Source organism: Rhipicephalus sanguineus, chromosome 11 (genome assembly GCF_013339695.2).
Source record: "Rhipicephalus sanguineus isolate Rsan-2018 chromosome 11, BIME_Rsan_1.4, whole genome shotgun sequence".
In the NCBI taxonomy this organism is placed as follows: Eukaryota; Metazoa; Arthropoda; class Arachnida; order Ixodida; family Ixodidae; genus Rhipicephalus; species Rhipicephalus sanguineus.
Genome location: NC_051186.1, coordinates 80007781 through 80027273, shown reverse-complemented (window position 1 = coordinate 80027273; position 19493 = coordinate 80007781). Strand labels below are relative to the sequence as shown.

Sequence of the window (19493 nt, the reverse complement as noted above, 5' to 3'; positions counted from 1 at the left end):
TTTCATCGCTGAGCCGGGTGGTCCCAGTAGGTGTCTGGCTAATGGAGTATGGTAGCATGGTGAAAACATTGAACTTCATCACGTGTTGTTTGCCGGAAGACAAACAGCGAAAATTCCATGTTTAACCTGCCTAATGCGATATTTAATTGTGGAATGTTAGCGATTACTTGTAAGAAGTAATCGCTAACACTAGATTTTCATCTAACAGCAACATTTTACTTCCCCGAATAAACACAAATTATGGGAAATTCACAGCTCTTTTCACTGCCATTCAATACTGGAATATTTTGCCACTAGATATTAAAGCATGCCGCACAACAATATTATTCAAAAAACACATGAAGTCACACCTACTAACAACATTGCTCGCTATCGATTCATTATGACTATATGCGTAAAGCGTTTCATTCATAATATGTATCATAAAATTGTGTTGAACTTTTTTCTCCAATTTTTTGGTTTGTTGTTTCTCGAAATTTAAGATTTCGCTAAAATTAGTTGTCCGGATGTTTTATTATTTATATATGACCTGTACACCGTGTTCTTTGACAATACCTTATGTTTATATAAGTTACGTTGATTGCAATTTTTATCGTCTATATTTAGTTCTGTACTATTTTCTCGTGAATTACGTTTCTTGTACAAAATTACCTTTTGTTGGTTCTTTTCATTGTTCTTTTTTGCTATATGCCCTGCTTATTATTATCTCGCATCTTTTTTTTTCTTACTCTTTAACTGCTTTCTGCCATCATGCAATTTATTGATACTGACAAATGACTAATAGGAGGTCCCCCTGACAGTTTTGTAACTCCGGGACCTCCTTCTGTACTAATGGTGAATAAAGAATTGAATTGAATTGAAAGAAAGATGTTCGAATCAGATAAATTGCACCGGTTATAATTATGAGTAATGCACACTGCGCAGACAAAATGTGGGTTTTGAAAAACTTTGTGAGAAATTTCGGCCACCAGGGAGGCAAGGCTTATGTAAGGGAAGGTGAAAGAACTTGTGAGCAGAGGCGGGATATGAGCTTGCCGTCTAGTTTCTGACATAATCTAATGAACGTTAATAAGTGGGGTGCAGAAACCTCAGAAATTTGTTTGATATAGTCAAAGTGAGAATGAAAATTTAGATCAAGATCGAAGATTACACCTAATAACCGAATCGTGTCTTTACAGATAAGGAAAAGGCGGGCACTTCGAGGTGCCAATGTGGCCATTGTTGAAGAAAACGAGAAATGGCTTTTGCAAGCTTATTCTGACTTTTTGGCAGTTGGACCAACTGACAACGGAGGTTGCTGTGTATGTGCATGTGGCCTGCTTCAGTAGATGATGCCTCCTCCTCAGCAGAATGTGCTGATGTTAAGGCAGGTAGCGCAAAGAAACACGGACACACACGAAGAATAAGTACACGGGACAAGCGCCAACTTCAAACTAAAGTTTATTTCCTGAATCCTTGCCTATTTATCAAAGATCACAACCCCACACTGTCACCATGGAAAGAACGACTGATACTGCTGTGGATGTCAGGAAATAAACTTTAGTTTGAAGTGGGCGCTTGTCCCGTCTACTTAAAGAGACATAAATAGAAACAATGAATTGGTTTAGATTGATAAAGTGTGCTCGGAGAACTCTTGTGTAGTTCATTTCACCACCATAGGTTTGTTATTAGAGGAGAAGACAAAGTTCAAAGTTTCATTTTTAAATTTCGCGCCGAACTTTGTAATTCGTGACGTAAAAGACTTCAAAGAGCATTTAACATATTTTGGCGCCACTGGCTCAACGAAATTTCCACAAACTCATTATGTCAAGTCTCTGGCCCCCTCAGAGGACAATGTACTTCGATTTAACCGATTAGGAACTACGTAGGCTCAAGCAGGCACCGTCAAAAATATGTGACGTCACGGCAAATGGTGCGGGAATTCCAAGGTGGCGTCGCCACCTGTATTTTCTTCTTGCGCATTTTCTCACTTATTAAGAGTCTTCGCGCAGAAAGCGTGGTGTTTTTGGAATCATGGAAGACTACTTTACTAATGCAAGAAAAATCATTTTGCTCTTTAGTGTCCCTTTAATCTTCGCTTGTGTCCGTGTTTCTTTGCGCTACCTGCCTTAACATGAGTTCCCACAAACTAGCCCAGTTCTCCGTTCTTGTAAGAATGTGCTGCGCATTCCGGTAGACTGGTATTATACACAGCAGTAGCTGGCGCCCTCTGTGTGGCACGAAAAGCCACGGATGTGCCCAGTCTGGCCACCCTGGAAAGGGGCAGTGACTTGCCAGAATAAACATGTCTGCCTGACGTGCACGCGTGTTGCGTGTGTGCTGAATCCACCACATCCGACGCAACTGGGAGCGCGTATCGCAGACCCGCCGGTGTCACAAGTGGTTCACCAGTGTCACAAGTGTCACGGTAAGCATCTACATCGCGGCACTACAGACGCTGGCAGCTAACTGCAATTTCGGGACGCTGTGCGCAACACAGGCAGCAGCAGCTACCAGAGAGCAGATGACAACGCCACTGTCCAACACAACAACGCTACCCTTGGACATCATGTTGCGCGACCGGTTTGTGTGTGGACTACGCAATGATCTCCTGCAACAGACTATTTGCAGAGAGTGACGTAATGTTCACGAAAGCCTACGATATCGCTGTTCAAGCAAAAAGCACTAGCCAACAGCAGCGAGACATGCGAGAGACCATCGAGCCGGTTCACCATGCAGTGGCTCACCGAGATCATCACAACCAGGCAATACAGGCGTACGACAGTGCCTGTGTTTGCATCCTTCTATGTGTGCGTGATTGTGTCCTTTTGTGCACTGCTTAATCAAATATCAAGTGCGGGAAAATCTTCTAAACCACAATGCTGCTGGCATTGTGATGAGCAACACGGCCCTCAGAAATGCAAACTCCAAGCAGCTACGTGCAATTTCTGCAAATAATGCAGGCTTATTGAGAAGGCCTGCATTACAAAGAAGGAATTCGCGAAGGGGCCACCTCAACGACACAAAAGCGGGAACACCTCAAGGTCGACAATGCAAGTTGAAACGCAGCACGGCCTACCAGTACCAACATCGCTGTACGACTTGCATAACATCAACCTCTGCACACGACCAAAGATAAGGGTCACCCTGGCTGTGAACCGCCAGCCCATAGAATTTGAGGCTGACTCAGGAGCAGCTTGCACACTCATCAGTAAGGAGACGTACTGCAACAAATGGCCACAAAACGCTCCACCCCTTTTCGAAGAAGACACACATCTGAGAACATGGTCAGGACAAGACCTGCCAATTCTAGGTAGTGCCAACGTATAAGTTGCATACAATGGCACGTTTACCAAAATGCCTATCGTGATTGCGAAGGGCACTGGATCTAGCCTCTTGGGCAGAAACTGGTTCGACGCTCTCAACAGCGCGATCTGTGGCATCAACCAGGCAGCTGAAGAAAGCTCAATTGAGTGACAAAAGCTTGTTGAGCAGCTGCAGAATAAGTATGAGATGGTCTTTTCTGAAGAAAATTCTGGACACAACGGGCCAGCTGTTGACCTCGAGCTTCACCCAGAGGCCCGTCCAAAATTTCTAAAGGACAGATTGATATTGTTTGCCTTGCAACCTGCCTACGAGAAAGAGCTCGACAAGCTGGAACGACAAGGTATTACTAATTCAGACAGGGCCACACCTCTGGTTGCAATGAGGAAGAAGAACAGAGGCCTAGGTCTCTGTGGAGACTACTGGTTGACCATGAACTTAGTGGCAAAATCATCTTCATACCCTCTGCCAACACCACAGGAGCTTTTCAGCATGCTACGGGGCGGAAAAATATTAACCACCCTGGACCTCAGGCAGGCATATCAACACCTGAAAGTGAGTGACAAAACTTCGAGGTGCTCATGCTTAATACAACAAGAGGACTGTACAGGGTCAAGCGACTACCATTCAGGGTAGCGGCAGCCCCAGCCATATTCCAAAGGTACATGGAATCGCAGCTTCAGAGAATTCCTGGTGTGTGCATCTACTTAGACAATGTAATTATCAGTGGCACAACCAGCGAGGACCACGCTCCTCACCTAGAACTGGTACTAAAACGGCTAGCTAGTGCGAACCTACACTTGAGCATAGATAAGTGCTGCTTCGCGATACCTGAAGTGAAATTGTTAAGTCACCTGATCGATGCCGAAGGCGTTCAACCCACCAGAGAAAAGGTGCAGGTGCGCGCTCCAACCAGCAAGCAAGAGATTCAATCATTCCTGGGTCTCCTAACCTACTACAGTTTCCTAGAACACCGCGCAATGGTGGCCAACAACCTGTACAACCTGTTGAAAAACGACGTCCCCTAGCTGTCGATGTTGTTGTGTTCATATGGCGAACTTCAATCTATTTACCGTAGGCATCCACATTTACCAGGAATGTGGACTCGTCAATTGGGCCTGCAAAGTCGAGGTGCAAAGTGTACCAAGGTGTGCTCAGTCTGTCCCAGTCCGGTATTGGAGTTCGTGGCGGAGCGTGTTGATTGGAATGGCAGGCTGTGCACTCTACCGCTAGTGTCTCGATATCCTTGTCGATTCCCGGCCACCACATGTAGCTGCGGGCGCACTTCTTCATTGTAACCACGCTTCGGTGTCTTGCATGAATGAAAGCCATGGCTTGTTGTCAAAGTGGGCCTGGAATGACAACTTGTGTACCAGTGTGATGCAACCATGACGACAGCTTAACTCTGTTGCTCTCTTGCAAAAAGCATTTCAGTTGTCATCCTTGAGCTTTTGAACACTGCCCTCCTGTAGGGCTTTGTACAGCTTGGACAATGTTGGGTCATCTTGCGTAGCTGTTGCGACTTCGTCTGCTGCTAGTGGAGGCCTTGGTAGTGCTTCGAACATGAGCACGCAGGCAACTTTATGTGGGTCCTCAATGGTTTCTCTGAGGGGTAAGCGGCTCAGTGCGTTGGCGTGTTCGTGCTTGTTTCCGGGACGGTACACAATGTCGTAGTCATATGCTGACGTCCTGATACGCCATCAGATCATACGAGGCGAGAGTGTCTGTGCAATCTGCTTTTGGGGCCTCAGGATACCAAGAAGTGGCCTGTGATCAGCCGGAAGTCACATGTTTGCCCGCGATGTACTGATGAAAATGCGTGACACCGCAGACGACGGTGAGTCCTTTACGATCAAGCTGAGAATAATGGCATTCTGCAGGTGATAGCGTGGGGAAGCGAAGGTGATCGCTGCTTCTCTGCCTTGATCTTCAATTTGGGAAAGCACTGCACCAACATCGTAGGGTGAAGCATCACATGCCCGAAGCAAAGGCTTTGTCTCGTCATAGTGCCTGAGCACTGCACTGTCACGGAGCAGCTCTTGAACGGCTTCAAATGCTTCCTGATGGTGTGGCGACCAAGTCCAGGAGATGTTTTTCAACAGGTTGTAGAGCTCATTGGCCACCATTGCTCGGTGTTTTAGAATACGGTCATAAAACGTTAGGAGACCCAGGAATGATTGAAGCTCTTGCTTGCTGCTTGGAGCGCGTGCCTCCATGATGGCGCACACCTTTTCGCTGGTGAGGTGAATGCCTTCGGCACCGATTAGGTGACCTAAGAATTTCACTTCAGACACCGGCGAAGCTCACGTTTTCTCGCAAGCTGTGAACACAGATCTCAGCCGTTCTGCAAGAACCGCCTTCAAAGGTCACCCGATAATGAATGAAGACTGCCCACACTGTCGGAAACTCCACAAAGGACAACCAGTGCTCGCCGGCCAGTTTCACCAGAAGCCCCAGTGTGTCCCGGCCATCATAAAAGAAACGCATCGGCCTGAGATCTTGACTCGAAGTGAACGGGACTGTTTCTCGCCGGCACTTAAATCAGCTACGCCATGTGACTGCACACTATCCGCTTGGCGGACACACCAATCACGAGCAGCTGCGCACCAGCCAACACGGCGCCCATCCAGGAAATGCCAACGAGGCAGCAACGCCCTCCGGACCGCTACCAAGAGCAAAACTAGGGGGGAGGAATTGCCGTGTTTAACAGGGCACTGCAGACAGGAGCCCTGTCGTACACATTCGCGTAGATGCGCATTCCCGCTTCACAGCCAGCTGCAAAGACACGCCTGGCTGCCCCCCCCCCCCCCCCCTTCGCTTGTTTGCTGCCGGGACTTGACACCATGCACAGGCCACCCGGGCACCCTTCGCCTGCTCCTTTGTGCTCCTCTCCCCCATGTCTGGCTCCGAGTGGACTCGACTCTAGCACTCTCACAGGACAAGACCGCTCGGGCTGCGCTGTGCGCAAGTGCCTTCTGTTCAAGTAATAAACTCTGTTTCTTCCTGTTTATGTATGCCAGTAATTCCAGTCACCGTAGACATAACAGAAATGGAGTTGGACTCGGTTTCCATAATCTTGAAGGACACTTACCTGGAGCATCAAAGTGCTTTGCTAGTACTTTCACAGACAGACATCAAGCTCAGCTGCATATGTGTAACCATACCAGTGCAGGGAATGCTGTCTGTTGATGTGTGCCGGGACAAAACTGCAAGCCACTGCTTGTGGTAGCTTGCAAGAGCCCCTGCCTATATGGTAGAGATCGGCTGACCACCTTCGATCTTCTGCCACACCAAGTAAATGCAACGCAGATAAGTGAAGTAAATGCAAGGTAAATGCAAAGTAAATGCAACGCAGAACATAAATGCAACGCAGAACAGAGTAGGATATATATCAGACTCTGTTCGGAGAGCCTTGCGGCCGCTGGGCATACAAACCGTTTTTAAGCCTCATTATACCTTGGGACACGTGTTCACTAAGCCCAAAGACCGCACACCTGCAAATGATCAAAGCGGGGTCATCTACAAAGTACAATGCGGAGATTATGACGCTACTTACATCGGCGAAACAGGCAGGAAACCATCCACGAGGCTCAAGGAACACAAAGGGGACGTCGCTAATGCCACCCATGCCACGCGTTCCAAGACAGAGCTCGTCGAACACTGCTGGACAACAGGGCATACCTTCGACTTCAACAGTGCGACGACGCTGGCTCGGGAACAAAGGTGGGGGCAAATAAAACTCCTGGAATCGTGCTTCATCCATCACGACCAATCGGCTTGCAACAACAACCGCGGCCCCCTACCGGACATTTACAGGGACATATGTGACTAACAGTGGACTGGGCGACCTCCGCTCAGTTCGTGCCAGTGTATACTGAGGATGCCGCCCGCATAGGTGGCGAAAAATCTATGTGATTTTGTCATATTTTGTTGCGTTAAATCGGAGTAAATATTTTAGAATCATGGATGCTATAAGGCTGCCGAAAGCTTCCACGCCCAGAGCACATATGCATAGACGAACAGATGATGCTATTTACTGGACAAACACCGCTCAAGCAGTTTGTTCCACGTAAGCCAAACCCTGAAGGTTTAAAAAACTTTGTTCTTGCTGCACCAAGCGGGTTGGTTCTCGACTTCGAGATCTACCAGGGCAAAAAAAGCATGCATGGGTCCAGAAGCTTCCGGCATAGCGGAAGCTGCAGTTCTGTGGTTGACTGGATTGCTCAAGCCAGGGACAAAGCTCTATTTTTACTGTTATTTTACATCGGTCCCCTTCCTAGACGAGCTTCAGCAAAATGGCATTGCTGCTACTGGGCCAGTCATGAATAATCGGCTGCCGAAAGGTGTACAGGTCTCCAGCGAAAAAGAACTCAAGACAAAAGGGCGAGGTGTGTCCGAAGCGTGGATATGGCAGGACAAGAGCCAGGTAGTGCTACAATGGTACAACAATAAGGCCATCACAATACTCTCATCCATTCATGGCCTGGAGCCAGAAAATGCCTGTCGTAGGTGGTTACGGAAGGAGAAAAAGTACCTTGATGTCCTGCGGCCTTACATCATTGCAACGTAAAACCTCAAAATGGGCGGTGTTGACCTGGCGGACAGAATGATCAGCTACTACAGGATAAAGGCACGCGTGAATAAATGAACCATCAGGAGCATATTTCACCTTATTGACGTGGCTCTTGGCAATTGTTGGAGGCAGCGAATGGAAGACTTGCGTGCACAGCAGGAGCGGCAGAAAGAAATACCAGAATTCTTGGAGTTTTGTCTTGCAGTGGCTGAATTGCTTGTTGAGCAGGGCCACATAAATGAAAACGCTGACAGTGACAGCGAAACTGACTGGGTTCCACCATCGAAGCACACTCCAAGTAGAGCTTCTGCTACGCACCTCCCGAGGCTGGCAGATACTGCAAACGCTGCCTGCTGCAGGCTTCAAGGATGCAGCAAGGAGACAAAGTTCTTCTGTACAAAGTGCCAGCTCTTCTCTTGCATAACGAAGAAATGGAACTCTTTCGAATTGGCCCACACAAGGTAAACTTCTCAGAAAAATAATTTGCAGGTAGCAGATTGGGGCCCGCTTTTCTTTCTATTTTAATTGATATTTGTAAAATTTCGATTTATAAATGGTTCTTCAAAAATTTGTAACAATTTTAGTCAGTAAAGTAGCTTCGTCTTGCTGCAAGCCTACTACTTCACAATTTAACTGATGAAGTTCCAGTGTCCAATATATTGGACATCACGCCATACCAAAATCACAGACATTACTGAAATAATAAGCATCGCTTTTTATCTACACACCAAGTTTCAAAAGTTTCAGGAAAATCTGTGAACCTAAATCCAACCCGGTAGTCGGGACGTTATAGTACAATGTGTGGGATATTCATGGTTGGCATTCACTTTTACGAAATACACGAAGGGCAAGTCGAATCTCTGAAAGTGAAGTGACCACTCATTCAATTCACTGTAAAGACTTTTTTCACAACTTGTCCTAAAAGCACCTGTCGAGAGGCAAATACCTAGATGGTGGATCAGGTCAGACATCTTCCAAGTGCTCGGTGCGGGAGACTGATAGATGATGGCCTCATAGTTTGGGTGCGTGCGAAGAAAGCTCCTGTACAGGTTCATGTGATATTTTCTGGCACTGCCCCACGTGCGTGAAAGAACCTTCAGAATATTCATTGTTTTCATGCACATGTTTTTAAGATGCCTGATGTGTGATACAAAAGTTAGCTTTGTGTCTCAAACTAGGCCGAAAATTTTATGTTCCGTTTTTACAGGTATACTCTGGCCCTGTAGGTCAATGTTGGAATCGGGGTGCAGGCCTCTCTTTCTTGAGAAAAGGACACAGCTGCTCTTGTGGATTGAGGCTGAAGCCGTTTGGACACCTTATTTAGACCGAGCTGAACCTGTCGCTCACACAAGATTTGAATCCTATCTGTACATCATCGACACATGTGCAATAAAACATACGGCGTGGGATCCACAGACACAAGGAATTCATTTCAACAATGAAGCGTACAAGTGAGCACCCCTCCCTGAAGCACTCCAGTTTGCTGCAAGAGTTGTAGTGATTAAACAGCCCACTCGGACGCAGAATGTACAGTTCGACAACTTTCTATTACATATTAACATTGCACAATGTATCTCTAAGTGTGAGAGGTCTCTCAAAACTTCAAACCACGGTGGTTTGGAATATCACAGGTTATATCGTAAGCCTTTTCCATATCAACGAACTGTTTGCGGACAAAAGCTTCATGAATTGATGCCTCAATACTTATTAAATGGTCAATCGTGGATCACACCCTCAAAACCTACAATAATATGGGTCAAGCAGTTTATTAGATTCTAGGAAATGTAGCAGGTGGTGGTTTATCACTTTTTCAAACACTTTACACGGGCAGCCTGTTACTGCTACAGGTCAGTAGCTTGAAACAGACGAGTCGACCTTTGCCCTGTTTCGGGATAAGAATTATTTGGCCTCTTTCCAAGCAGAAGGAATTTCACCGGAAGACCACACAGCATTGTAGAGGCAAAGGAGGGCCTTTTGTGTTTCGAAGGTATGTGTTTCAGCATGTAAAAGACTGGGCGTGCAAACACGGACACAAGAAAGAAGTCAAGACACCACAAACGCCGACTAACAACTGCAAAGGCGCACAACGGCCGAAAAGAAAGAAGGCACGAAAATTTTCTGCGCATGCTCAAGCAATAGGCGAACCTGTCCATCCGGCACGTGTGGTACAAAAAATGAATGCGCAGTTTTCGTGCCTTCTTTCTTTTCAGCCATTGCGCGCCTTTGCAGTTGTCGGCGTTTGCGGTGTCTTGACTGTCCGTTTTCGCACGCCCAGTCTTTTAGAATGAACAACAAAGACTTTACAGGGCTTTGGTCATAGTGTCGCAAAAGTAGGCGGCAAGGCATTTGACACCACTCTCAAAAACAATTAACGAACTACGCATGCAACAAAACAGGCGGCTTACATACACGGAGGCCAGACTGCAACCGATGTCCTGTAGACGGTAGAAGCAGAGAACACCCATACACTGGTAGATGCGTCCAAGGGAGCGAAGTCAGGGATGTTCTTGCACGCACAACGAGAACGTGTCACACAAAAGATAAAAGAGTTTATTCTCAACGTCCCGCCACATGTCCAACTTATTGCACGGACAGCACTTGCCACCAAAATAATTCACACGGCGCGCCACAGCGCAGATAAACGGCACCACAACCCCACCACAACCCCCGCAGAAAAAAAAAAAACTGTTTGTCTAATGATGATGATAGTACGTGCAGCGCCATCTCTCTTTGCTCTATTGCAGTTCTTTTGCTGCGCTACAATTGCTATAATTGCCGCTCGATGTGCTCTCCCCACGGCCGCTGGTTCTCTGCTCTTCCCGTTGAAATAGTTGAATCCATAGTTGAATCAGTTGAATGGTTAAACATAGAATGCATAGAGGTTGGACAAGCCCCTAAATCGCCGACGAACCGGCTGGCGCTAAGCTGCCATCCAAAAGTGAGTAATCTGAACGTTGTGTCCTGCGCTGCTGTGTGATGAGTGTGCGCGCTATTTAAACGCTACTTAAATAATACGACCAGGTGTAACTATATATAAATGGCGTTGAAAGGCCCGATGAAATGCCGCGCAAGCATATTCTGCAATGATGTTTTATTGAGAAGGTTTAACGAGCTTGCCGCGAAAACTCATGGCTTCCGGTGAAATGCTGTTCGCTGCACGTTGAGGCGTTCGAGCTTTGCAGCGTGTATGCTCGTGCATTCCCTTCGATGCATTCCGTTCACAGTTTTGCGCATTTGGTTATTCAGTTATTCTATCGGGGTAAATGGACAGATCTTCGTGTGTTAGAGGCCCTGAAACCAATGACTGGACTTCATCTCCGGAACTACATAGTATTGCTGCTTGAATACGACTGCCACTGTGCATAGCCGGGCAAACGCGACGCGCGCGCGTAATACGGCGTGCGTTTCATGGCTAGTTCCCACCTTCACCGCAGATGGATCGCAGCGCTGACACCGTGCCTTGTGATACAGCTTTTGAGGGAGATATACCGAGAAAATACAGTTTGCATAGAATAGGAAGGAATATGTAGCAAAGAGAACGTTGATATTACCAAGGGGCTGAGACAGGGAGGTCCTTAGTCCCCGCTGTTATTCATGCTGTACATGGGGAGTATGGAAAAAGCGCTAGAAGGCAGCAACGTTGCTTTTAATCTGTCATACAAACAAGGCGGGGTGATGATTGAGCAGAAGCTTTCAGATTTAGTTTATGCGGACGATATCGTCATATTTGCGGACGGTCGAGATGATCCCAGGTGAAAATGTGTAACTGGGAATCCAACTGGTTTCAACTGGTTCCACTTCAACTGGTTTAAGGAACACATTTCCAGTTGGTAACTGGGACCAGTTGGGAATGCATTCCCAGTTGGCGACTGGGACCAGTTGGGAATACATTCCCAGTTGGCGACTGGTACCAATTGGGAATGCATTCCCAGTTGGAAATGCTTTCCCAGTTGTGAACAGGTCCCATTCCCCATTGGTGCCCAAATGGGCATGCTTGTACTCCAGCTAGCTCAAACAATCTTCAACGTGCAAATAATGTTCATTCTGAGCACATCAAACACTCCAATGGAACACTTGACACTCCATGTTAAGTGTAGAAGATGATAATGATTTATTGCTATTACACAAAAAATTACACAGCTCTAGGCATTCCCTGCTGTGGCTGGTTTGGACCAGCACTGTGGTTGCACATTCAGTGCAAAGATATCCTCCGCTCGGCTTTCATGCAGTGCTGTATTTTCTCAACCAATATACTGGTGAAGTTTCGGGCTGCGCAGCTGATGAATCTGTGCCATTCACCCGTGACCAATGAAACAGCGTTGCTGCAAAATAAGAGGTAACATGTTTCATGCATGTCTCAGAACAGTCATATCAATTTATAGATATACACAGCAGACCTACCTTCTAACAATTCACACGACAAACAGTGTCTACAGAGATCATGCGCTGCATCTATTCCGAATTTTTAGAAGTCGAGTTTATATATCAGCAGCAAAAAATAATAAAAAACACCATTATTTTCACTCGAATTCATATGCCTACACATGCAACAGGTTCAGGAATATTCATTTAGAGTGCAAATACGGGCCCTTAGCGCTTTCTTTGAAAGTCGCGGACAGAGTTACGAGTACACTTCATAGTTATTTAGCACGCCGTTCAAAGCACAAGTATTGCACGGCACTCGTTTTCTGTGATGCTCCCAAACAAATGGCAGCAAGTTTGCGAGCACTCCGCACAAACCCATAAACAAACTTAGCTAGATCAGTATAGAAAGCATTTGTTTACAATGCAACGTTCCATCGTCTCAACACTCAAAGCACTCTGCCTGCATTATATCTACATCTTCTCTAGGATACTGAACAACTAGCACTCGAAGCATAAATGGTATAATTACCTTCAAACGGCTGCATCGCTGACAATTGGCAGGCAGCACTCCGCACACAATGGGTCCATATATCCGTCTTGTCACAGCGTGTAAACACTTGTCCGGCGTTCGCCTGAAGTCAAAGTCTTCCAGAGATGAAGCTGCCGAACACTAATTCGACAAAGTCTAATTTACGCATGCCATGACTGCACGTTCCTTTTGAAAAACAGCACAACTAAGCAGCGCGACCACGGACCACCGAGCGCTCGGTAGCTAGCCCTCGTCCCATGTGGTGTACGAAACTAGCATCGCTGTTTTTCTAAATTTTATGTCTTTGTTATCCAGTTTCTTTCTTCCATTAAATATTGCCGAATTGGCACGAAATAATTCATTTCAGTTTATTTTATATGTAATCTTTATGCTTGATTACTTTACTGCTTCGTTCAATGTTTGAGCCTATGAGATACGGAACTAATGTGACGGCAGTCGATGTAGAGAGGCTGCGTTTGTGCAACGGTTAGTGGGTTTGTATCGGCAGGATGTCGGCAGTCTCAGCTGTGGTAGCTCTCGGCACTGGCGCTACTCCATTTTTCGTTCTCGTTTGGAAGTAACCGCTGTGCTGCACACAAGACTATTAAGCATGGCATGCTCCCAGCGAGACGACGGCAATATTAACACCCCAACGTCAATTGGGCCCGCCTCGGTTGCGCGCATTGTCACCGTGATGGACGTAAAAAGATTGACAACAGTTTTTTAATGTTAGTTGAATGTACTGATGCTAAAACAAGCGTACGCTTGTGTGCACTGTGTTGCGCATTTGCGCAACGGAATAATCCACGATAATATGATTTTAAAAAATACATATATATATATATCAGGTGAGGTAAGACTGTATATATTAATGTAATGGGGTTAAACAACACGAAGAGGATGACGTCTAAACAAGAAAAGATAATTCATTCGCAAACCATGAGATGCTATTTTCTTATTCTCTCATTGTCCTAGGAATATTACTAGGCCAGTGATGGTACCCTTCTGCGAATAGGACACAAAAAGCTCTTAGATAAAACCCATTCGCTCAAGTGCAGCAATGCTGCGTATTCGTTCGAGTTCAATTATCCTTCTTCTTTCATTTTGAAGAACCGTACAGCCAGGACAACTGGTCGCACTTCCAGTTAGGGCGCAAGTGGGACCACTTGCTTCCAATTTAACTGGTTATGGTTTCCAACTGGGATCAGCTTCTTCCAGTTCAACTGGTCATGGTTCCCGTTGGTGGCCAGTTGAGCTGTAACTGGAACCAGCTGCTAACTGGGACCAGTTGCAACTGGAATCAACTGGGACCAGTTGAGTTGTAACTGGTACCAGCTGCTAACTGGGACCAGTTGCAACTGGAATCAACTGGGACCAGTTGTTTCCCAACTGGAACCATTTGATCCCAGTTGATACCAGTTGAAACCAGTTGAATTCCCAGTTACTCATTTTCACCTGGGATATACAGCGGCTGGCAGATATATGCGGAAGGGAAGGTGAAGCTCTTGGACTAGGATTTAGTGTAACGAAATGTGGATTGATGGTATTCAATGATCTCTGTGATCAGGTGTTGTCAAGAGAGAGGCTAAGAAATATGAAGGAGAGAAGATGGGCAGAGAAGGTGTTTTGCTATTTGTATAGGAAGAGCGTGGACACACAGTGGAGAAAAAACGCCAGGCCTGCGCTGAAACCGCAGCACAGTCACAGCGAAAGCTGGAAGAGCGGCGTTTCTAGAGCCCGTTCTAAGCTCCCTTGGGGCTACCAGCACAAGTTCACTAGAAAGGTACCTACTACGCCATAAATCACAATTTTTGTGAAGTTGGGAAGCACCTACTGAGCCATTATTCGTCATTCTGCGGGGAAGCGAGGCACCAGCTACACGTCTGCAAGGCATTATGTGCACTTTGTTGACGCGACTACTGATGACGATGAAAAATTATGGCTCAGCCCTTTGTAATGGGTTGGAAGCTTTAAACGGCCCACCAGTTATGTAATTTGCTTTGGGTGACGCCCGATCGCTATTTCCCTCTCCCGTCATGCTGTATAACATATGTTGACGTGGGAGAGAGACGGGGGGGGGGGGGGAGAACTTTACTGAGACCCCGAGGAAATGGATCGTGCGCTTATGGACTTCCTTGGCAACCAATACAAGTGCACTTGCGAGGAACGCACTACGCTATAAATTATTGCAATTTTTGAGAAGTAGGGCAACAGGCACTGTGCCATTTTTCGTCATTCTGCGGAGAGCCGTCGTACCTGCTAAACGCATGTAAGGCATTATGCACACTTTGTTGATGCTGTGCCTGATGACGATGAAGAATTATGGCAGAGCCCTTTCTAATGGGTTGGAAGCATTCAACAACCTACTCGTTGCGCAATTCGCATTGTGTGATGCCTTGTTACAGAATTCGCGTTGTGCGACGCTTGGTGCTTATTTTACTCTTCTATCACGCTATACTGCATATGCTAATGTGGTTCCTTCCCGACATGAAGCCTGTATAGGACCTTTTTGCAAAGCAGTTTCAAGCACCAGCATGGCTCAGAGGTTGAATACTGGGCTCCCCGGAACACAGAGGGCCCACGTTCGAACCTCGTTCCACCCTGGAATTTTTTTCTTATTTCGAGCGATAGTGGTTACGGACACCGGCGGCGGCGGACAACTACGGCGCCAAAAACGGCCGGTGAAGTGATCTCATAACAGCTTTCACTGTAAAAGAACTAGGAGGCTAATAGTAAATATATGGCTGGTAGTGTAAGCAATATGTCAACAAAGAGTGTTAAGCGAAAAGTCAGAGAGGCGGAGAGGGTTTACTGGACAGCAGCTATGGAGAAAAAACCGGCTTTGAGTGACTACCGAAAGGGAAAAAATGAAATAAGGAGGGAGACATTTTACAATAATACAAGGGGAAGCGCTTTACTGTTTGAAGTGAGCTCGGGTTGCCTTAGAACGCGTAGTTATAAAGCGAAATTCGGTAAAGAAGAACAATGCGCATGCTGTGAGGAAGATAAGGAAATGGCTGAGCATGTTCTGATTGAATGTGGAGATATCCACCCAGGTGTGCATTTGAGCACGAGCCTACATGAAGCTTTGGGTTTTAGGGACAACAGTGGAAAGCTGAATACACCTGCGATTGAAATAAGTTAGAGACGGTTAAAGTATTGGTGGCAGAAAATTAGAGAGAAACGACAAAAATAAATATTGGAAAAAATAAGGACATTCTGCCATAAAGGACAGAGAATTGGGCTGAGAATTTACGTTTTTTTTTCTGTAGTAAGATAGATTTAATTGAAGTAGAGACATTAGGCCAACAATAAATAAAGAAGGGAAAAAGGAACAAGATTTTTGTTTTTTTGTTTTTTTGTTTTTTTGAGCCTGGTGGCACACTTGCCACTGCCCTGTTATAAAGGGGATGCTCATAGCATCCATCCATCCGTGACAGGGTGACACTGACTGAAAACATTGGTTTTAACCTTTCAGATAAACAGGCCGGCGTGATCATTAAGCAGCAGCTTCCAGTTTTATTTTATGCTGACGATATTGTCTTATTTTGGGACAGCCAAGATGATATGCAGCGGCTGGTGAATATGTGAGGAAGGGAAAGGGACGCTCTAGGGCTAGGATTTAGTGTAACAAAATCTGGATTGATGGTATTCAATGATCAGGCAGTGTCAGTACAGGGCCAAGAAATACCGAGGGTAAGCAAATACAAGTACCTCAGAGTATGGGTAAATGAGGGTGATATATACATGGAGGTACAGGAAAAGCCTTAGCAGCAAAGGGTAAGAGCAATGCTGCAATAATGAAGCACAAAGTGTAATGGGGATACAATAGGTACAAGGTGCTTCGAGGTCTGTGGAAAGGTGTAATGGCTCTGGGGCTTACATTTGGGAACTCAGTGGTGTGCAGGAAGTCAGAGGTGCAGTCAGGACTGGACATGGATCAAAGGACTGTGGGACGCCTCGCATTAGGCGCTCACGGGAAGATGACAAATGAGGCTGTAAAGGTCTACATGGGATAGAAAAGTTTTGAGGTGAGGGAAGCTCAGGGCAAAATGAGGTTCAAAGAGAGGCTAAGGAATATGAAAGAGAGTGGATGGGCAGAGAAGGTGTTTCGGTATTTGTATAGGAAGAGCATTGACACACAGAGGAGAAAAAGAACTAGGAGACCCGCCAGCAAGTATGCGGCTGGCAGTGTAAGTGATATGGCAACAAAGAGCATTAAGCGAAAAGTCAGAGAGGTGGAGAGGGTTTATTGGATGGCAGCAATGGAAAAAAAGCCATCTCTCAGTAACTACTGTAAGAGCAAACAAAATAAGGAGGGAGGCATTTTATGATAATTCAAGGGGAAGCGCATTACTTTTGAAGCGAGGTCAGATTGCCTTAAAATGCATAGTTATAAAGCGAGATTCTGTAAAGAAGAAGAAAAATGTACATTCTGTGGGGAAGCTAAGGAAACAACGGAGCACGTTGTGATTGAATGTGAAGATATCCACTCAGGTATATGTTTAGGCACGAGCCTACATGAAGCCTTAGGTTTTAGGGACAACAATGGAAAGCTCAACGAAAAGCCATGATAGAAATAAATAAGAGACGGTTAGGAGTATCAGTGGCAGAAAAGTAGAGAGAAAGGACAAAAAGAAATAGTGGGGAAAATAAGGCCATTCCGCCGTAAGGGGCAGAGAGCTGGGCTGTGAATTTGTTTTTTGTTTTTTTCTATGGTAAGGATCGGTTTAATCGAAGTAGACGGCACTAAGCCAACTTTTAAATTTTTATTTTATTTTTTTTCCCTTTTGTTAAGCCTAGTGGTGCACATGTTGCCGCCCCATTATAAAGGGGATGCTCATAGCGTCCATCCATCGTCTTTCGAAACGACAGGCAGTTAGATGATAACCTATTTGTTCTTACTCAGCGTATAGAAATATCTAAAATTGAAAACTGGCCCTTGTACATAGCTTTTCTAGACATCACTGGGGTTTGTTATAAAGTTAATCAGGAAATTTTGTGTGAAAGAAAAACACTTTCGGTGTTGACACTCCACCCACGCCGTGACCAGATTGTGTTCAGCGCTTCTGATGGTTTCCACCAACGCTGCCAGGGGTGCCACGTCAAGGAGTCCCACCCGCCCCACGAAGTTGCCACGGACCGTTCAGTGCTGTGGCACGTGATAGCTTATATTTAAGCATGAATAATGGCTGAACTGCTGCATCTGTGATTGACATCGTGTCGTTTCAATTTTCCCAATACTTTCAGCATTCACCATTGAAGACCAGCGAGAACTCTGCTTTCTCATCCCTCGAGACTCATAATCGCGGAGCAGTTTACTGCAGCTTTTCACCCATATATCACTATGAGAAGCTGCGTGAAATGCCTGAATTGTTTAGTTGCTCTCTCCTCTTCCACTGTGCATAAGTTACGGCAGCAGTGGTCGGAAAGAAATTTGAGCAATTAATATATTTGGGATCTGGCAGCTGGTTTATGATAGTGAACATTATGATGATTTGTGAGAATGTCCAGTTTACCAGCAGCTACTTGCTTATGGTGGCATCAGTGGTGGATGACAGGTAACAGTTTCAACGAAATGCAGGTGCGCACTTGAAAAAGGAAAAAGAAACTGAGACTTGGACATCCATTCAGAACACAGTGCATGAATGTACCCTTACCTCATTTCAATGGATGTTTATTGCAGTTTTTGGTTGTTTTTGCAGCATTGTTGCATCTTGCATGTCTGCAATAACGAGTGCTTTAAAGGGACACTAAAGAGCAAAACTATTTTTCTCGCATTAGTAGTCTTCCACGATACCAAAAACACAATGCTTGCTGCGAGAAGACGCTTAATAAGCGAGAAAACGCGCAAAAAGAAAATATAGGTGGCCACGCCACCTTGGAATTCCCACACCATTTGCCGTGACGTCACATATTTTTTGACGGTGCCTGCTTGGGCCTACGTAGTTCCTAATCGGTTAAATCGAAGTAAATTGTCCTCTGAGGAGGCCAGAGACTTCAAATAACGAGTTTGTGGAAATTTCGTCAAGCCAGTGGCGCCAAAATACGTTAAATACTCTTTGAAACCTTTTACGTCACGAATTACAAAGTTCGGCGTGAAATTTAAAAATGAAACTTTCAACTTGGTTTTCTCCTCTAATAATAAACGTATGGTGGTGAAATAAACTACACAAGAGTTCTCCGAGCATGCTTTAACAATCTAAACCAATTCATTGTTTCTCTTTAGTGTCCCTTTAAGTGAATTTAAAATTTATGTATATGGTGAGGTAGGTAGTTACGAAGTTATGTATACGGTGAGGTAGAAAGATCTGTATACAGTGAGGTAGGTAGTTTGAAGAAAGTAAGGTTCTGTGCCATAGCACCTTACAGAAGACCGTTGAGTGACAGAGCCGTGATGTCATCCACCGGGCAACTGCGGCTCATGTCCACTAGCAGGTGAAACTGTTTCAAGAAATTAGCCCTTCAAATGGCATTGCAGATCTCTGCTATCCGGAATAGCCTTTGAAACCTTAAGGCCGAGACTGATGGTAAGAGACTTGTGTCTGTAGTTTGCAATGACTGAAGTGTTATAGCCTATATGGGGGTCGACTTGCTGCAGAGATGCAGGTTAGCTTCGGACACAGGAGTTATGCTGATCTCTGCACCAGTGATCACCAACAAACACAGTCCTGTGAGTGTGTTGACGACACAGAAAGGGCAGCTTGATGAGTGGCCTTGCTC

At 45.7% G+C, this 19493-nt stretch overlaps 1 protein-coding gene and 1 pseudogene across 4 annotated transcripts in view; one reads left to right on the top strand and one right to left on the bottom strand.

The window, feature by feature from the left end:
- Window positions 1–10489, bottom strand: part of LOC119375550 (dimethyladenosine transferase 2, mitochondrial) — a 203694-nt gene extending 193205 nt beyond the window's left edge. Inside the window, exon 1 of one of the 4 annotated variants that reach the window (XM_049420374.1) lies at window positions 10286–10489. The gene's annotated coding sequence lies outside the window, so the exon portion shown is untranslated. The remainder of the gene's footprint in view (window positions 1–10285) is intronic. The other 3 variants (XM_049420372.1, XM_049420375.1, XM_049420371.1) reach the window with 3 other exon arrangements.
- A 161-nt stretch (window positions 10490–10650) lies between these two features.
- Window positions 10651–19493, top strand: part of LOC119374823 (RNA-binding protein 12-like) — a 35656-nt pseudogene continuing 26813 nt past the window's right edge.